Source organism: Bos javanicus, chromosome 12, assembly GCF_032452875.1.
Source record: "Bos javanicus breed banteng chromosome 12, ARS-OSU_banteng_1.0, whole genome shotgun sequence".
Taxonomy (NCBI): Eukaryota; Metazoa; Chordata; class Mammalia; order Artiodactyla; family Bovidae; genus Bos; species Bos javanicus.
Window position 1 is genome coordinate 48,274,440 of NC_083879.1, and position 19,783 is coordinate 48,294,222.

Here is a 19,783-nt window from a genome sequence, read left to right on the forward strand (position 1 = left end):
AAATATCGACAAACACTAGAGACTCCTCAAGCAGAGTGAATTCCCTCAGTGAAATATATGTCCTCTGCCAAGAATCAAAGGTCATCCCAGTGGAGTGCCGTCTTCGTGCTCAGCCACTACGGAGTGTCTGGAACAGAGTGAGAACAAAAATTACCCTATTTCGGTGCCCCCTGAACTCTTTCGGGAAGTATCCCAACAAAACAGTCACTGGGAATTCAGATAGCACATTTGGAGACTGGGAAAGGGCCAGGCCAAACAGAGGAGAATGTGACTTAGAGACAATAAGGTAAAGGAAATAAATGACTCAAAGAAGAGTTTTAAGCCAATATTTACACCCGTATTGCCATATTTACAGCTTAAACACTATGCCCTGACCAGGCAGGAAGTACACTTTTATGAGTCCCTTAATGAATGTTAAATCAATAATATCCCAAACAATGGGCCCCAGTGAATTTTCTTATGAAGGCCATAGAGGGAGTTATTCAAATGGAGTCAGAGTCATTTGCACTCTGTAATGCACATTTTTTTAGGAGACAGATTTTCAAATTAGCAACTTCTAATACGATCGAAAGCCTTTTCTACATGTTTATTGTTAAAGGGAATCATGTCATAGAAGACAGGTATAATGCCCAACTAAAAACGTCTATACAGCAGATTTTATTGTCAGCAGAGGCAATGGTCAAAGAACATTTGCCTTCATCATGACCACAATAAGAGAATAATTACACATGCAGAAAAAACTAATTAAATGGCTAATGAGCAAACCAATATGTTCGACTGTAACATCCACGGCAGCCAGGCAACTGAGCATATGGAATAGATTTTATCAGTTGGTTGGTGCCATGTAATCAGTAACTGCTTTTTTTGGACCTTGGTGACACCCGACCCATATTGGCTGATTGGCAGGTCCAGATAAATGATCAATAAGACAAAAGTACTCTGATTTCATAAAACACAAGCCCAGCAAAAATGCCACTGACCTCTTTGATCTTACTGAGATGCTCAGGAAGCACTTTTGAAATTTTATTTATTTTTTGGGTGGCCCATTGTTCAATGTTCTCTGGTTGCATTTACAAGTGTAATAGGAAATGACAGTCCTGCCAGTCTTTCTTAAAATGTCAAAGACAGATCATGTAAAACAAAACTCAAAGACATCCCCCATTTGTGCATATCATGCCAAATAAGCTGCATCACAGAAGAGAGCTCATATTTTTGAGAACACTCAGTCTTGAAGATCCTGACTTTCAAAAAAAAATCCTTCTGATCAAAAGAAGATAGTATTCTAATTGATGGCTCACATGAGAATTAGTGGAAAATTATCACATCTACAGACAGTCATATACAGCATCATGTTCAATTATCTATCCGGAAAGATGCAAATCTCATTATCACACAATCTACAGAGAAAGTTGTTTGTGTAAGTGCTAGCCCTTTCTCTCTTCTTTTTTTACTTTTCAACTTTTATTGGAACACAGCCCTGCCTACTTTTTGTAATTAATTTATTTTTTGGCTGTGCTGGGTGGGCTTTTCTCTAGTTGTGGCAAGTTGGAGCTGCTCACTAGTTATAGTGCTGGGGCTTCCTTGTTGCAGAGCACGGGCTCTAGGGCATGCAGGCTTCAGCAGTTGTGGCACATGGGCTCAGCAGTTGCAGCTCTCGGGTTTTAGAGCACAGAGTCAGTAATTGTGGTGCACGGGCTCAGTTGCCTCTCCGTGGCTTGTGGGATCTTCCTGGATCAGGAATTGAACCCACGTCTCCTGCACTGGCAGGTAGATTTTTTACCAATGAGCCACCAAGGAAGCCCCTAGCTGTTTCTTAAAAGGAGAATAATAGAATTATTCAGGCAAAATGTTAGAGTTGCAGAGGTCCATCCACTGGAGATAAATCTAGATTCAAATTCTGGCTGTGGGGAGTATTGGGCTGTGCAGGCTATAGATGTGCAAATTCACCTCTCTGAAACTCAATGTACTCATTGGCAGAGCTGACACAGTATCTCACTCCTAGGATTGCAGTAACAATTAAATATTTGTATGTATGAAATTATGTAGCACTTTGCCTGGCAACTTCCATTAATTGAACCTGGATAACTGGTTCTTACTATCAGAGGTTTCTACTGATATAAATGTGTGCACTTATAAAAGCACACATGTAAGAGAAAAATCATCTTAATATGATGGAAATAATTTTGACCTCATGGACTCCCCAAAAGAATCTCAACTCCTGTCTCCCAGGGTTTCCCAGGCCTACTTTGAATGCCAGAAGAGTAGGCAAAGCATACGAACCCTTTGGCCAGGGAGAAGCTCTAATAGAAGTAGTAAGAAAGAGAATTAAGAAAGGGGAAATTGAGTTGAGTCCTCCTCTGTTGGATAATTTTACCAAAATCTCCAGGCAAAATGTGTCATGGTGGGAAGATGCCAAATAAGAGACGGTTGCTATGGAAAGACAAATTAAAATATACATTTATGATACATCAGTCGTTCTCAGGAAGATTAAAGGAGTTGACAGATAAGACTAGATATCCTCCCCCTGCCTTAGGCTGTAGCCCCTCCTATTTTTGTTTTATCCACCACTTTAAAAAGTCAGTGCTTCTTTAAAATTGACTTGTTGATATTACTAATTTACTGCTGCACTTGTTATTCTAGACACTGTAGGTACAAGAGGTTGAATGAGACAGAAGCTCTGGCTGGAGGAGAATGAGCTGTGAGAGGACTCATATGAACAGTGCTGACAGTGGATGTCTGAGCCCAGGGTTGGGTCCCTGAAGGATAGAGAGGATCAGAGGAACCCAGGCCAGGGCTCGGGACCAGGAATACATAGCAAAGAGAAGCCGAGTTCTCTCCCCACATGGGTGTAATAAACCAGGACTGAGGAGGTGAGATGGACTCATCCTGAAAAAGCAAGTTTCCATGATCAGGATAAAAGTAAACGAGGATCCAACTTTTTTTTAAACTTTTTATTTATATTTTATTTTATTCAGACATGCATATACATGTATCCATTCTCCCCCAAACTCCCCTCCCATCCAGGCTACCACATAACGTTGAGAAGAATTTTATGTGCTACACTATAGGTCCTTTTTGGTTATCCATTTTAAATGCAGCAATGTGTACATGCCCACCCCAGTTGGTGCAGTGGTAAAGAATCTGCCTCCTAATGCAGGAGGTAGGTTTGATCCCTGAGTCGAGAAGATCCCCTGGAGAAGGACATGGCAACACATTCCAGTATTCTTACCTGGAAAATTCCATGGACAGAGAAGCCTCATGGGCTACAATCCACAGGTTGCAAAGAGTCCGACACAACTAAGCAACTATACATGCATGCATGCACATGCCCAAACCCCCTAACTGTCCAGCGTTTTGTCATGGGCATCCATGGTGTTGTGTTTCAAGGGTATAGACCCTTAGTTCCTCCTGATAAGAGCTACAAATGGACTACTTAGACATGTTTATTTGAAGTCAGCAGTCCCGAACATTTTTGGCTCCAGGGACCAGTTTTGTGGGAGATATTTTTTTCCATGGACTGAGGCAGTGGGCATAGTTTTAGGATGATTCTCATAAGCAGCTTGAAACCTAGATCCCTCACACGTGCAGCTCAAAGTAGGGTTTGAGCTCCCATGAGAATCTAATGCTGCCATTGGTCTGACAGGAGATGGAGCCCAGGCAGTAATGCAAGTTTTGGGGAGCAGCTGGAAACACAGATAAAGCTTCTCTCACTCACCACTCACCTCCTGCTGGGCAGTCTGTTTCCTAACAGGCCATGGACCTCTATCTGTCTGCCGCCTGTGGACTGGGGACTCCTTTTCTAAATGAAGTAAAGGTGATTCCATGGCAGAGAGTCTGTGAAAATTTCAAAGTCCAAAAGATTATAGGAATATATGCTTGTGAAACACCTACATTTCATTCTTGAGAAGAAAGTCAATTTTTTTTTTTCCAATCTCAGCTATTTTTGAAAGGTCACAGAATGAAAATCAATGGGAAAAATCTTGGCCTGAAATGGAATTCATGGCTTCACAAACTAAATTCAGCACTGTAATTTCTGAAGTTTTGAATAGTTTGTACTCATTATGGTAAATCTAAATGATATTTAAAAAAGAAAACTATTGTTATCATATTATCATTCTAAGAAAAGAGTAAATGGGCAGCCTATTAAGTACATGAAGATACACTTGTATATTCCATTTTAATTTAAAACTATAACATAGTACGATTCACAAATTCACTCTTTTAGGGACTTCCCTGGGGGCTCAGTGGTAAAGAATTAGCCTGCAATGCAGGAGATGCAGGTTTAATCCCAGGATTAGGAAGTGACTTGTAAAAATTTTTTCACCACAAAATACTAGCATATTATTAAAACATTCTGTTTTTGTATGGATTTTGTTCCTTTACATCCATATAATAGTTACTTCACTCCTGTTGTTTTTTAAACAGTAGTACTTTCTAAACATGTGTTTTGTTTACTTTTGTTCTACAAGATGCTTGTAAGTGTTTCCCAAAAACAGTTTTATTCTCAAAGAAGTTTGGAAAACCATGGGTTCAACAAAGAAGAAATTTCTTTATAACAGTACTTTCATGAGCCTTTGTTATGAGTTCATCAAGAAATTTCAAGAGGGTCATCCAGAAGGAAATGCTTCATAACTTACTTGGTTTGAAATACTTGACTTCATGGTGGATCTGTTAACATCTTTTAGAACTAGTACTCTGCATGAAAGGATTTGAGAAATGCTGTTTTGCACCAAGAGACAGAATGATTGGATTTGTACTTGATATCATTTCACTTACTGGGTTTAAATTACTGAAGGAACCTCCTTTGGGATTAAGGAAAATCAACATGCAACATAAATATGTCAGACGTGTCTTTGGCATTCTGTCGCTTTTCAGGTGAATGTCAGCAAGAGACCTTAAGTTAGAATAACTAACGTGGGAGAAAGTCATGGCAGAAGCTATAGTACCTTCCTTCTACAGGGCTTCTCAGGTGGCTCACTGGTAAAGAATATGCCTGCCAATGCAGGAGATGCAGGAGACAGGATTTGATTCCTGGGTCAGGAAATCCCCTGGAGAAGGGAATGACAACCCACTCCAGTATTCTCGCCCGGAGAATTTCATGGACAGAGAAGCCTGGCAGGCTACAGTCCGTGGGGTCGCAAAGAGTCAGACACAGCAGAGCAGGTGCCACCACGTGATGTCCCACTACCAGCATGAAAGAGACAAAATAAGAGTGGGACTTTGCCTCTGAAGAGAATGTTCTTGTAATTCTTTTTATACATATCAATGGCAGTGATCAAGTTGTAATTGTCTGCAAGTCATTTGTCCACAGCTATGTTCATATTTGCTTTTTGTACATGCCACACCTATGGCCAGCTTCTTGTAGGGCGCGAGGGGCAGGAAGGAGGTGTGCGGTCCCTGGAATGGGAAGATGGCTGGCCCACCACCTTTGTCAGAACTGGAGCTTTCTCATTTTGTTTGAATTATTTCAAATGCCCAGAATTCAGACATAACAGGGCTTCCCCGGTAGCTCAGCTGGTAAAGAATCCGCCTGCCATGCAGGAGACCTGGGTTTGATCCCTGGATTGGGAATATCCCCTGGAGGAGGGCATGGCAACCCACTCCAGTATTCTTCCCTGGAGAATCCCCATGGACAGAGCAACCTGGTGGACTACAGTCCGTGAGGTCACGAAGAGTTTGGACATGACTGAGCGACTAAGCACACAGTTAACCATGAACACAGAAACACTTTTCAAGGAGGTATATACAGGAGCCTTGGAATGCATTCATTTTCTGTCATTACGCTATCATTGTCCTTTATTGACACAGACACTCCACAACTGACTGTACTCGGTTTATACACATGTCCAAACATTAAATCAGCAATCTATTCAAAATCGAACTGTTTCTATTTTAAATGGGCTTAACTAGAAACGAACATAGGTTAAATACAAAAGGCACTACAGATGGAAGTTGGGGGAGAGGTAATTGGATGGAAGTAGTCAAAAGGTGCAAGCTTCCAGGTATAAGCAAGAACTAGGCGTGGCACAGTGGTAAAGAACCTGCCTGCCAATGCAGGAGCCAGACGCTGGTTTCAGCGGCAACCTACTCCAGTATTCTTGCCTGGAGAATTCCAAGGACAGAGGAATCTGGTAGGCTACAGCCCATAGGGTCGCAAAGAGTCAGACACAACTAGAGCAACTTATCGTGCACACAGGAATGTAATGTAAAACAGGATAAATATAACTAACATTGCAGTACATTATATACATGCGTCTATGTGTGTGTGTATATATATATAGTGTTGAAAGAGTAAATCTCAAGAGTTCTCATTACAAAGAAAATTTTTTTTCTGTTTTTTAAAAAGTTTGCTTCTATATGAAATGAGGGATGTTCATTAAACTTCTTGTGTTCATCGTTTCATGATACAAGTCAAATTATTATGCTGTACGTTCTCATGTCCCCACTCACCTCCGACTCTTACGACCCCTTGGACGATAGCCTGCCAGGCTTCTCTGTCCATGGAATTTCCTAGGCAAGAATACTGGAATCGGTTGCCATTTTCTCCTTCAGGGGATTATGCTTTACACTTTTTTTTTTTTTTTTTTTAGCCAAACTGTACCTTGAACACCTTAAATTTAAACAGTGTGTGTGTGTGTGTGTGTGTGTGTGTGTGTGTGTGTTCAGTAGTGTCCAGCTCTTTGGGACCCAGTGGATTATAGCATGCCAGATTCCTCTGTCCATGGGATTCTGCAGGCAAGAATACTGGAGTGGGTTGCCATGCTCTCCTTCAGGGGATCTATTCCATTCCTGACCCAGGGATAGAACCCATGTCCCCTGCATCTCCTGCATTGCACGTGGATTCTTCATCACTCAGACACCAGAGAAGCCCCCAATTTAAACAGTATTGTGTGTCAATTATATCTCAATAAAACTAGAAGAAAAATCAAACCCAAACCAACAACAACCACAAATGTACTACAGAAAGTTTACGATTTAATGTCACTGTATATCTTTATAGAATTCCCAGCTGTCACACAACCTCCGAGCTCTCTGGATTTCCTCCCTGAACATACTTCAACAGCTGTATGAGCCTTTTTGGTCCAAAATATAGGAAATCACTGATTTCAGGCAAAATCAGGGTGTGGGAGAGGGGAGAGACTAAAGTTTGAATCTAATTAACCAGTTCTGAAACTTGTTTGCACAAACGAGTTAATTTCTTCTTTCAACAATGAGAGCACTTGGTTTTCCGTATTTATATGTCTATGTCCTTGTGTGTACAATGCATGCTTTGTTAAGGCTGTGTCTGGCCAGTGCTTTGCATCCCTTTATGAAGGCAGTAATTGTAGCCAGTACGTAATGTACCTGGGGATGAAGAGTTGCTGGAGTCTCCTTTTGGACAGCCTTCTAGTTGGCACAGCCGTGGTATTTTCTCCCTCCTCATCCTTCTAACTCTCCTTGGTTTAATGACAGTCTTATGTTTTATTTGTTTCCTCTGATCCAACATGTTTATCTGAGGGCAGTTCTAGAATACATGAAAGTCAGAGGCAGGGTGGTAATTACCGACACTGTTGTACATATCACCTCTCATGGTAAAAAGATAAATGTGTGATCACGCAGTAATATGAAAAACTGACTGAAGGACCAAAGAACTGTGTCATTTTACTCCACCCTCTGTGAGTCAGTGGAATGGATTGGATTATAAACCAGAAACCAGCACTTGAATTTGATGAAACTCATCCTCAGGAGGAAAGTGTCACTACACGTTGGCAGTTTGTAAAATGTGATGAGCTGCCGTAATCCATTGGAACCAACATGTCCTTAATCATAGCAACATTCTTGGTAAATTAAATAGCTATTAATTTTTTTTTTTCCAAAAAAAAGCCTGTCAGGATATGCTTCTGTAAATGAGGCACATACAATCACAGGCATTTCCACTGTGTCAAATGTGTAGAAAAATAGAACCCCTTTGGGAATTTGTAAAATGGTGTCAGGCATCAGGGCATTTAAAGGAGTGGACTGAACTTGAGCAAAAACTCGGGAGTGACTTTCCACGTCTGAAGGTCCAGAGTGCTTGTATGGTGATATATGTCATAGATCACTGTGTAATAATCGTCTCCCCCCTCCCCCCACGTCAAGTATCCAGGGAAGACCTATGCTGCCCCAGGTACAGTGCTGAGGGGCAGCCCAGAGGTGGCAGGGGTCTTACGTATCTATTTTCACTTCTCTGCTGCTTGTTTAACCCTCTCAAGTCAGGAGCAAGACATTTGTGCTCTTTTTATTCTCGCGTGAGGAGGTCCCCTGCCTCAAGGAGATGAACTCTGGGTCTTGTGCCTTCAAGGTAGGCCCTACAAAGGACTCTTCTCTCATAGATAAAAGGGAGTGTATCCACTACTCTATTTAAAAGAAATAACCAACAAAGACCTACTGTATAGCACAGGGAATGGTTCTCAGTATCTGTAATAACCTAAATGGTAAAAGAATTTGAAAAAGAATAGATACTTTTATAACTGAATCACCTTGCAGTAACCTGAAACTTACACACTGTTAATCTCTAATACTCTAATATAATTGAGTATATAATCTCTAATATAATTAGAGATTAGTTAATGTCTAATACTCTAACAATAGAGCCTTGTTAATGCTCTAAAATAAAATAGTTTTTTAAAGAGGCAGGGGTTTATGTTAGTGGCTTTGCTGAAAAGGAATGTATTCCTAGCATGGTGTTAACTTTTTTCTTCTTATAACCACCAGGGACCTCAAGGGAAATTCTCTAGAATTATGTTGGAGTACATTGAAAATTCTTTTGCAAGGTTATTCAATGACCTGATGATTAGAACAGATAGAGATTGCAATATGAAGTCATCTAAGACAGACAAAATAATTCAGTAATGCGGGGAAATTTAATGGCATGTCTTATAGACAAACCACGGCAAGATTCATCTTACAGTAAGGCTTTATCTTTGATACATCTGCTTATAACCTTGGTAATGACATGTCTGAATCAGACAGGATATGGCAAAGTGGGAAGCCAGTGCTGTATCAGGGGGCTTATTATCAGCAGGTCTCACCTAATGGCATGTCATCAAGATGCTGCTGAATATTGTAAATTTTAAGCTTGAAATACCTGATGGTTGATGTTCTGTTCATAACATTTGAAGTGACAACAGCAAAAGAATAGTGAAAGGCAGAGCTATTGTATATGTAGACTGTGCTCTGCATAGGGCACCCATCGGGAGGGTAGTGTGGGGTGATGGGAACCTATCTAGCACCATGGTCATGGGTCCTGTACCTTGACTTGAGGCTACGTCTGCCCAGAAAGGTGTCTTTTTATAGCTGCATAAAGGGGTTATGTAGGGGTGACTCTGACATTAGAATAACTGTCTTCCCAAGGCAGATCTGAAAGTTCTTTTAGGTCAGTGGTAAAGGAGGCAGGCCTGAAATGGCTAAGATTCGGAAACGGCTGTCCTACTACTGTTTGGAGGGACTTATGTCAGGGTTGATATTTTTTCCCCAAGCAAGCTAGGCACACTTCAGCAATTCCAAAAGTGAAAAGTGAAAGTGAAGTTGCTTAGTCGTGTCTGACTCTTTGCGACCCCATGGACTGTATCCCACTAGGCTCCTCCATCCATGGGATTTTCCAGGCAAGAGAACTGGAGTGGGTTGCCATTCCCTTCTCCAAGTCACTACGTAACTCTGGGGGCTGTAGAGGTTGGTTGCTCCACCCACTGCCCTTTCTTGGAAAAATGTCAAGAACCTAGATTTCCCCTGAGCAAGGATAATTACTGAGCAGAGTCCAGCCCTGCTGAGAAACTGCAGAGTAAATTTCCCCTGAAGGCCACTTCTCCTGCATCCTGCTACCTGTATCGAGGTTGTAGTTCGAGAGTCTAGTCCAATAGGATTGCAAAAATATAGAGCCCAGACTTAGAACCACTCACATGGTGTGAACATAGCAGCTTGGAAGAAATTCTAGGTTTCCAATGTTCATACACCACTTCCATGCAATTACACTGACTCTCACTGACTTTGTGGAATGTTCATTATCTTAATGCAATGCTTGTGTGTGTGTGTAATATGAGACTGTAACAGTTCAAGAATTACAACATTGCTCTCTGTTCTACATTTCCTAGCATGCACGCGTGCACACACACACACACACACACCCCACAATTGGTACCAGTAAAATTAAATGAGAGAAGCTATCAGGAAGTAGATAAAGAGACATAAAATAGAGACGTTTTTTTTCTGGAGTGAATGAGGCCAGGCAAATGGATTTTAAAATTCTGTTTCTATGACTGCACTACATTTATAAGCTGAAGGCATCAATAGTTGACATTGCTCATGGAATACCAAGGGAAAATTCTGAAAAGGAAGTATCTATTCACTTATTACCCAAATGTAAATTATATGTGCTCTTGAAGTATGCCCTTTATTTAATTTTAATGCATTTTAAATTTTAATATGGATTTCTCTATGTGAATCACCCTCTTTGTTTTCAACACCATTAGCACACAAAAATTGAGGAAGGGTTTCTATTTTCTGGCAATTCAAAGTATTTTATGAGGTGTAACACATAATATTGCATCTTCCATAGAAGAGGAGCTCAATGTTTGTTGAAGCAATTTCAGTGTGATGTGTTAGCTATGATCTACCATGAGTAGGTAATAGCTTTCTCTATTTCCAGTTTAAAAGGATTCTTCTATTGCCATTGACATTAAAAAAACAAAACCTTTGGTTCTCAGTAAAGCCAAGGCATAGCTGTAGAAAATGTTGGCATCTCTCTCAAAGACTTATGCAATCAGAGTGATTCAAAGTCAATTCTTCTGCTCCAAATTATTTTCTTATCCTATAAAGATATTCTATAAGATATGAATTTTTTTCCATTTGAATGAATTCAGTAGTTGAAGAAACTGTATTTGATTTAAGTTAGAGGGCTAGATAGAGTAGAAGCAACACTAGCTTTAAAAAAAAGACAAAAAAGATTTGGCTCTTTTTTTTAAAATTAATTATTTTGGGCTGCACTGGGCCTTCCTTGCTGTACACAGAGCTTCTCTAGTTGGGGCGAGTAGGGGCTACTCTTGTTTGCAGTGCCCAGGATTCTCATTGCACTGGCTTCTCTCGTGGAACACAGGCTCTAGAGCATGGGCTCAATAGCTGGGGTACACGGGCATAGCTGCCCTGAGGTGTATGGGATCTTTCCAGATCAAGGATCAAATCCATGTCCCCCACTTTGGCAAGTGGATCCTTACTCACTGGACCACCAGGAAAAGTCCTTGACTCATGTTTTGATATATACTTCTACATTTGTAAAGGAGAAAAGATAACTATACAAATAATGACGATGTCAGTTAGAATGTGAAAAATGTCAGACAAGAGGTCCCCCAAATTGGGCCAGAAGTTCAGAAGGCAAGGCTGAGGCAGGATGGGAGCCTTCATGGAGGAGGCATGGGGAATACAGCATGAACTAAGGCAGAGGGATAGGATGGCTCATGGCCATTAAGAGGACACAGTGTGGTTTTATTTGATTAGAGTTAAAGACACAAAGGAGAAGGTGGAAGATCAGGTGGCAGGACAGGTTGGAATCAGGGTGAAAAAGGTTTGAATACTTGGTATAGGCAGTGGGGTCCTATTAAGCATTGAAGAATCAGATATAGGATGGGGAGAGGGGTTGCTGATTTTCTATCCCTACATGAGGCCATTGCATGTGCAACTGGGAAACGATGCTAACATTCAGGTCTGAGCTGCGTAAGTTGGCTCCAACACACCAGCAGTTAAACATTAGTTGAATCTATGAAAAAACAGGAAATTGAACAGGGAAGGTATAGAAAAAGAAAACAGACAAAAAGGCCAGGACAGAACCTATGGATTACCTGCATTTAATCTCAATGAAGGTGATGTGGAGCCAGATGAAGCAAGAGGAGCTAAAAACTGGGAATACAGGAGATCCAGGTAAGCAAGTGTCCTAGAAGTCAAAGGAGGAGAAAGAATAACAAGACTTCGAAATTACTGCTGAGCTTGACAATTAGGAAAAATCTGGGGGTTTTAAGAAAACAACTTTAGGGAACTGGTAGTTTGCCTGGAAAATCCCATGGAAGGAGGAGCCTGGTGGGCCGCAGTCCATGGGGTCGCTAAGAGTCGGATAAGACTCAGCGACTTCACTTTCACTTTGCACTATCGTGCATTGGAGAAGGAAATGACAACCCACTTCAGTGTTCTTGCCTGGAGAATCCCAGGGACGGGGGAGCCTGGTGGACTGCCATCTGTGGGGTCGCAGAGAGTCGGACACGACTGAAGCGACTTAGCAGCAGCAGCAACAGTCAGTATATCAGGGATTAAGAACTGAGGGGTCTATAGATTTATATTTATTAGCAAACGTCATTGTGTCACGTTTAAGTGATTCCACTATTTAAAGGAAAAACTGTATAGGAAATTATAATCAACATACCAATTAGTCCAAAAAAGCAAGGTTAAAAATTTCACAACCAAGATTTTGGCAAACTCTCCAAGATTCAGCTGGTTTGAGACACTTCAATTACTTTTACATTCTCCTCCATTTCTCAAATTTGTCCCATTCAAAGAAAGCCTCCTGAAGATTTATTCATAAGCAATTAGGCATGATATGTGAGGATTTTTTTTTTTTTTTGTCTAATCCTACATTGAAAAGAATTTTCAAGATGACTAAATCTGGTAAGTCTGTTTAACTCTTACAAGACCCTTAGGCACTGCCCATCTTTAACCTCCTTGCTTTTCTGTTACCGTCCTGAGTCTTTACCTGCTTATCTGTCTCTTTAAAAGCTAAGAGCACAGGAATCTCAACCTTAAACAAGAGTTTTCCAAATGCTTTGGTCTACAGAGTTGTTCAAATACATCAAGACCTTCTCAGGCCATTTACCTAGACAGACCACAGGCTGATTTTTACAAGCTAAGACACTTTGGAGGCTTCCCTGGTGGTTCAGTGGTAAAGAATCTGCCTGCAATGCAGAAGACATGATTTCGATCCCTGGGTCAGGAAGATCCCCTGAAGAAGGAAATGGCAACCCACTCCAATATTCTTCCCTGGAAAATCTCATGGAGAGAGGAGCCTGGCAGACTATAGTCCATGGGGTCACAAAAGAGTCGCTCACGACTTAGCTACTAAACATACACGAGACACTTTATAGAGAGTGAAAGAATGGGTCTTCCCTGGTAGCTCAGCTGGTGAAGAATCTGCCTGCAATGCAGGAGACCCTGGTTCAAGTCATGGGTCACCAAAATCCCCTGGAGAAGGGATAGGCTAACCACTCCAGTATTCTTGGGCTTCCCTGGTGACTCAGCTTTCAAAGAATTCGCCGGCAAAGCCCGAGACCTAGGTTTGATCCCTGGGTTGGGAAGATACCCTGGAGAAGGGAAAGGCTACCCACTCCAGTATTCTGGCCTGGAGAATTCCAGGGACTGTATAGTCCATTGGGTTGCAAAGAGTAGGGCACAACTGAGCGACTTTCACCATTAGTAATTACACTAGGAAAGTACGCTTATTTCATCTTTACCCCATGAGAAGGTTTCCCAGATAAAATACAGGACATCTAGCTGAAATTGAATTTTTTTATAGGTAATTTTCATTAAACAACATCTTCAAGAATATGTTCTGTGCTTATGTACTTAATCTCTCAGTCATTTGTGACTCTTTGTCATCCCATGGACTCTCCAGGCAAGAAGACTGGAATGGGTTGCCATGCCCTCCTCCAGGGGATCTTCCCAACCCAGGGATTGAACCCAGGTCTCCCGCATTGCAGGAAGATTCTTTACAGTCTGAGCCACCAGGGAAGACCTTTCAAGAATATATTCTATTTAAAATAAGCAAAATAAAGCATGAAATATATGTAATAGATTGAATGTATGTTTTTAAATGAAAAGCACAGAGTTGAACATAAATATTCTGTACCCAAAGGATGAATGGGCAATTTATTTACTAAATAGGCTGGAAAGTGATGACCTCTGCACAGGGACTTTTGTTCTGTCTTTCCAAAAGTAAATAACATGCTAAAATGACTGGTTAGTTTCTAATCATAGATGGAAAAACTCTTCTGCTCAAGGTTATCTGTCAAGTATAATGGATACTTGGAGTCTAGACAACAGTTTTTAGTTACATAAATTTGAATTTTATATTGAGTAGGGATAATTTTTTTAGCATAAGTATGCAACATGGGATGGAATTCCATGGAATAATGGGGTCATATGGGCTTCCCTGGGGCTTACTGTATAGCTCAGTCAGTAAAGCATCTGCCTGCAATATGGGAGACACCTGGGTTCAGTTCCTGGGTTGGGAAGTTCCCCTGGAGATGGAAATGGCAACCACTCCAGTATTCTTGCCTGGAGAATCCCATGGACAGAGGAGCATGGCAGGCTACAGTTCATGGGATTTCAAGAGTCAGACATGACTTAGCACTACCTTTCTTTCTTTCTACCGGCTTCCCTGGTGGCTCAGTGGTAAAGAACCTGCCTGCCAGTGCAGGAGACATAGGTGTGATACCTGGGTCAGGAAGATCCCCTGGAGTGGGAAATGGTAATCCACTCCAGTATTCTTGCCTGCAAGATCCCATGGAGGAGGAGGAGCCTGGTGGGGTACAGTTAATGGGGTCACAGAGTCAGTCACGAATAGGCAACTAAGCACACCCGATACGAAAATTGGGTGTCTGTATGTTGACTGGCAACCTGCACACTGAAGTGACTTGGCAGCAGCAGTAGCACTCGTGAATTCTTTACCCATTTACACAGGCAACACACCATCTCTGCACAGAGCAGAACAACTTTTCTGACCCCAAACTGGCTGCCTAATTTGCAGGGCTTGGTGTAACATGTAAAGGTGGGGTATCTTTGCTCAAAAAATTATTACACGTTTTAAGATGGTGAGAGCAGAGATCTCCTAAATCAGTCACAGGGTTCTGCTAGGCATGGATTCTGGACACAGATCACAAGCCCAGGAAGCTGGCCCTATTCTTACCATTTGGTGTGGTGTGTTTTGCTGTAATGAAATCTGGAAGTATTTTCTCTTAAAAATTTTTTCATTGAATAGAAGATTCTTTAAATTCTATAGTACTTTATAATCCTCAAAAGTTTCACACACATGATTTCATACAGTCCCATAATAAACCTTTCTTTTTCCCTATATGCCTCTATTGCCCCTTCCTCCTTCCCTCTTCTCTGGTAACCACTAGTCTGTTCCCTATATCTGTGAGTCCGCTTCTTTCCTGCTGTATTCACTTGTTGGATGTACATATAAATGATATCCACATATAAACAATATCATATAGCATTCGTTCTTTCTATCTGACTTATTTCACATAACACAATGCCCTCCAAGTCCATCTACATTGCTGAAAATGGCAGAACTTCATTCTTCATGACTGCAACACCTTTATCCGTTCGACTGTTGATAGGTCGGTTGAAGAATTAATCCCCTTTTTGTTGTTGTTCAGTTGCTCAGTCATTTCTGACCACTTGTAACCACATGGACTGCAGCACACTAAGCTTTCCCATCCTTCACCATCTTCCAGAGCTTGTTCAGACTCATGACCTTTGAGTCGGTGATGCCATCCAACCATCTCGTCCTCTGTCATCCCCTTCTCCTGCCTTCAGTTTTTCCCAGCATCAAGGTCTTTTCCAATGAGTTGACTCTTCACATCAGTGGCCAAAGTATTGGAGCTTCTGCTTCAGTATCAGTCCTTCCAGTGAATATTCAGGACTGATTTCCTTTAGGATTGACTGGTTGGACCTTCTTGCAGTCCAAGGGACTCTAAATAGTCTTTTCCAACACCACAGTTCAAAAGCATCAATTCTTCAGCATTCAGCCTACTTAATGGTCCAACTCACATCCATACATGACTACAGGAAAACTGTAGATTTGACTATATGGACCTTTACCAGCAAAGCAATGTCTCTGCTTTTTAACGTGCTGTCTAGGCTGGTCACAGCTTTTCTTCCAAGGAGCAAGGGTCTCTTAATTTCGTGGCTGCAGTCACCATCTACAGTGATTTTAGAGCCCAAGAAAATAAAGTCTATCACTGTTTCCATTGTTTCTCCATCTAGCTGCCATGAACTGATGGGACCAGATGCCATGATCTTGGTTTTTTGAATGTTGAGTTTTAAGCCAGCTTTTTCACTCTCCTCTTTCACTTTCATCAAGAGGCTCTTTAGTTCTTCTTTGCTTTCTGCCATATGAGTGGTGTCATCTGCATATCTGAGGTTATTGATATTTCTCCTGGCAATCTTGATTTAGCCTGTACTTCATCCAGCCCAGCATTTCATGTGATGTACTTTGCATGTAAGTTAAATAAGCAGAGTGACTATGTATGGCCTTGACATATTCCTTTCCCAATTTGGAACCAGTCTGTTGTTCCATGTCCATTCTAACTGTTGCTTCTTGACAAGAATATGGGTTTCTCAAGAAGTAGGTAAGATGTTCTGGTATTCCCATCTCTTTAAGAATTTTCCATAATTTGGTGTGGTCCACACAGTCAAAGGCTTTAGCATAGTCAATAAAGCAGAAGTAGATACTTTTCTGGAATTCTCTTGCTTTTTCTGTGATCCAATGGATGCTGACAATTTGATCTCTTGTTCCTCTGCCTTTTCTAAATTCAGCTTGAACATCTGGAAGTTCTCAGTTCATGTGCTGTTGAAGCCTGGCTTGTAGGATTTTGAGCATTACTTTGCTAGTATGTGAAAGGAGTGCAGTTGTGCTGTAGTTTGAACATTCTTTGGCGTTGTTTTTCTTTGGGATTGGAATGAAAACTGACCTTTTCCAGTCCTGTGGCCACTACTGAGTTTTCCAAATTTGCTAACATATTAAGTGCAGAACTTTCACAGCATCATCTTCTAGGATTTTAAATAGCTCAGCTGGAATTCCATCACCTCCACTAGCTATGTTCATTGTGATGCTTCCTAATGCCCATTTGACTTTGCACACCAAGATGTCTGGCTCTAGGTGAGTGATCACACCATCGTGGTTATCTGGGTCATTGAGGTCTTTTTTGTATAGTTCTTCCATGTATTCTTTCCGTCTCTTCTTAATATCTTCTGCTTCTGTTAGGTTCATGCTGTTTCTGTCCTTTTTTGTGCCCATCTTTGCATGAAATGTTCCCTTGGTATCTCTAATTTTCTTGAAGAGATCTCTAGTCATTTTCATTTATCGTTTTCCTTTATTTCTTTGTATTGATCACTGAGTAAGGCTTTCTTATCTCTCCTTGGTATTCTTTGGAACTTTGCATTCAGATAGATGTATCTTTCCTTTTCTCATTTGCCTTTCATTTCTCTTCTTTTCTCAGCTATTTGTACAGTCTCTTCTGACAACAATTTTGCCTTTTTGCATTTATTTTCCTTGGGGATGGTTTTGATCACCACCTGCTGTACAATGTTATGAATCTCCATCCATAGTTCTTCAGGCACTCTATCAGATCTAATCCCTTGAATCTATTTGTCACTTTCACTGTATAATTGTAAGGGATTTGATTTAGGTCATACCTGAATGGTCTAGTGGCTCTCCCTAATTTCTTCAATTTAAGCCTGAATTTTGTAATAATGAGTTCATGATCTGAGCCACAGTCAGCTCCTGATCTTGTTTTTGCTGATGGTATAGAGCTCCTCCATTTTCAACCATAAAGAATGTACTCAATCTTATTTTGGTATTGACCATCTGGTAACGTACATGCATAGGGTCGTCTCTTGTATTGTTGGAAGAGAGTGCTTGCTATGACCAGTGTGTTTTCTTGTCAACACTCTGTTAGCCTTTGCCCTGCTTCATTTTGTACTCCAAGACCAAGCTTACCTGTTACTCCAGGTATCTCTTGACTTCCTACTTTTGCATTCTAATCCCCTTGATGAAAAGGACTTTTTTTTTTTTTTTGGTGGTAGTTCTAGAAGGTCTTGTAGGTCTTCATAGAACTATTCAACTTCTCTTTCTCTTTCTTTGGCATTAGTGGTTGGGGCATAGACTTGGATTACTGTAATAATGAATGGTTTACCTTGGAAACAAACAAAGATCATTCTGTCGTTTTTGAGATTGCCCCCAAGTACTGCATTTTGGACTCTTGTTGACTATGATGGCTACTCCTTTTCTTCTAAGGGACTCTTGCCCACAGTAGTAGGTATAATGGTCATCTGAATTAAATTCACCCATTCTAGTCCATTTTAGTTCACTGATTCCTAAAATGTTGATATTCACTCTTGCCATCTCCTGTGTGTGACCACTTCCAATTTACCTTGATGCATGGACCTAACATTCCAGGTTCCATTTGAGTACTGAGATCAAATGTCAAAGACATAGCATAACATTGTGAATGTTATACAGTATGCATGTATGTATATTATGTAATATATGTTATATGCATATATATGTGTTATATGTGCTCCTGGCTTTTGCAGTTGGTGCATATATGATCCTGTTTGAAGTAAATGCCTGCACGTGATACTCTGTGCTGTCCTACTGATAATAGATAGAGCCTGACTTCTCCTGCCTCCCTTAATTCTCTCTCAGAAGTTCTTAGAAGTTCTGTGTGTAAGTCAGGTGTCCTCTGCATCACCTTGTTGGTGTTATACAAGTTTTTGCCCTCAAAGTCCCATGAGATAGGTGTGGGACCCTCCAATGCCAGAGGTTGTCACTCTACATCCTTCTCACTGTCCCCTTGGTCTTTAGTACATGATGTCACTGCTGCCTGTCTCCTCTGGAACTTGTGATTCTCACTCTCAGCATGATGGTGTCTTTCCTGGCAGTCTCCCACTGCAGAGTGACTTGGGTCCCAGAGACACAGTCCTTTCATCCCCGTTACTCAGGAGCTCCAGGGATGTGGGTGCTGGGTCATTGGTGGCTGCACACAAACCTAGACTCTCTAACATCAGGTATGGGAGTCAACAATGTTCTGTTTACTTCCAAGGTCTATGGTTTTTCTCCCTGGAGAGGAAAGGGACAGTTTCACATACCTCAGTCTAAGACTGAACCCAAATATGATCAGAATTCAAGATCTTTCCCAGGGGATCTGGGACACCAGGCAAGTTCAAGTACATTGGGTTTCTGCTTCTGTGATCCTGAATAATCTGTGACAGTTTTGAGGCCTATCTGCCCAGTGCATGCAAGGGCCATCTAAGAGAAATGATGTTTATTTTTCTAATTCTGCAGAGGCAGTGAAAGAAATGACTTGGTATTGGAGGAGGACAAGTGAATATCTGTGTCAAATGTTAAACTTCTGGAAACTTATTTTTTGAATCATCTGGGTGGAACGAAGTAGATAAGGGTCTCATTCTGCAATCCAACCACATCACAGATTTTCTCAAGAATCAACTCCAACAAAGGCATTTTGTTCTCTGAAAAATGGTTTATAAGTTCTTTCAGTTCAGTTCAGTCTCTCAGTCACGTCCAACTCTTTGCAACCCCATGAACTGCAGCAGGCCAGGCTTCCCTGTCTATCACCAACTCCCAGAGTTCACCCAAACCCATGTCCATCAAGTCAGTGATGCCATCCCACCATCTCATCCTATGTCGTCCCCTTCTCCTCCTGCCCTCAATCTTTCCCAGCATCAGGGTCTTTTCAAGTGAGTCAGCTCTTCACATCAGGTGGCCAAAGTACTGGAGTTTCAGCTTCAGCATCAGTCCTTCCAATGAATATTCAGGACTGATTTCCTTTAGGACGGACTGATTGGATCTCCTTGCAGTCCAAGGGACTCTCAAGAGTCTTCTCCAATATCACAGTTCAAAAGCATCAATTCTTTGGCTCTCAGCTTTCTTTATAGTCCAACTCTCACATCCATACATGACCACTGGAAAAATAATAGCCTT

The 19,783-nt window shown here is 41.3% G+C and overlaps 1 long non-coding RNA gene across 1 annotated transcript in view; it reads left to right on the forward strand.

Moving 5' to 3' along the window:
- The window catches only part of LOC133258468 (uncharacterized), a 76,234-nt gene that overhangs the window by 26,068 nt on the left and 30,383 nt on the right, over positions 1 to 19,783 (forward strand). Inside the window, exon 2 of the long non-coding RNA XR_009740035.1 lies at positions 1 to 19,783. This exon is cut by the window's right edge and continues 22,857 nt beyond it. This is a non-coding gene — a long non-coding RNA (uncharacterized LOC133258468).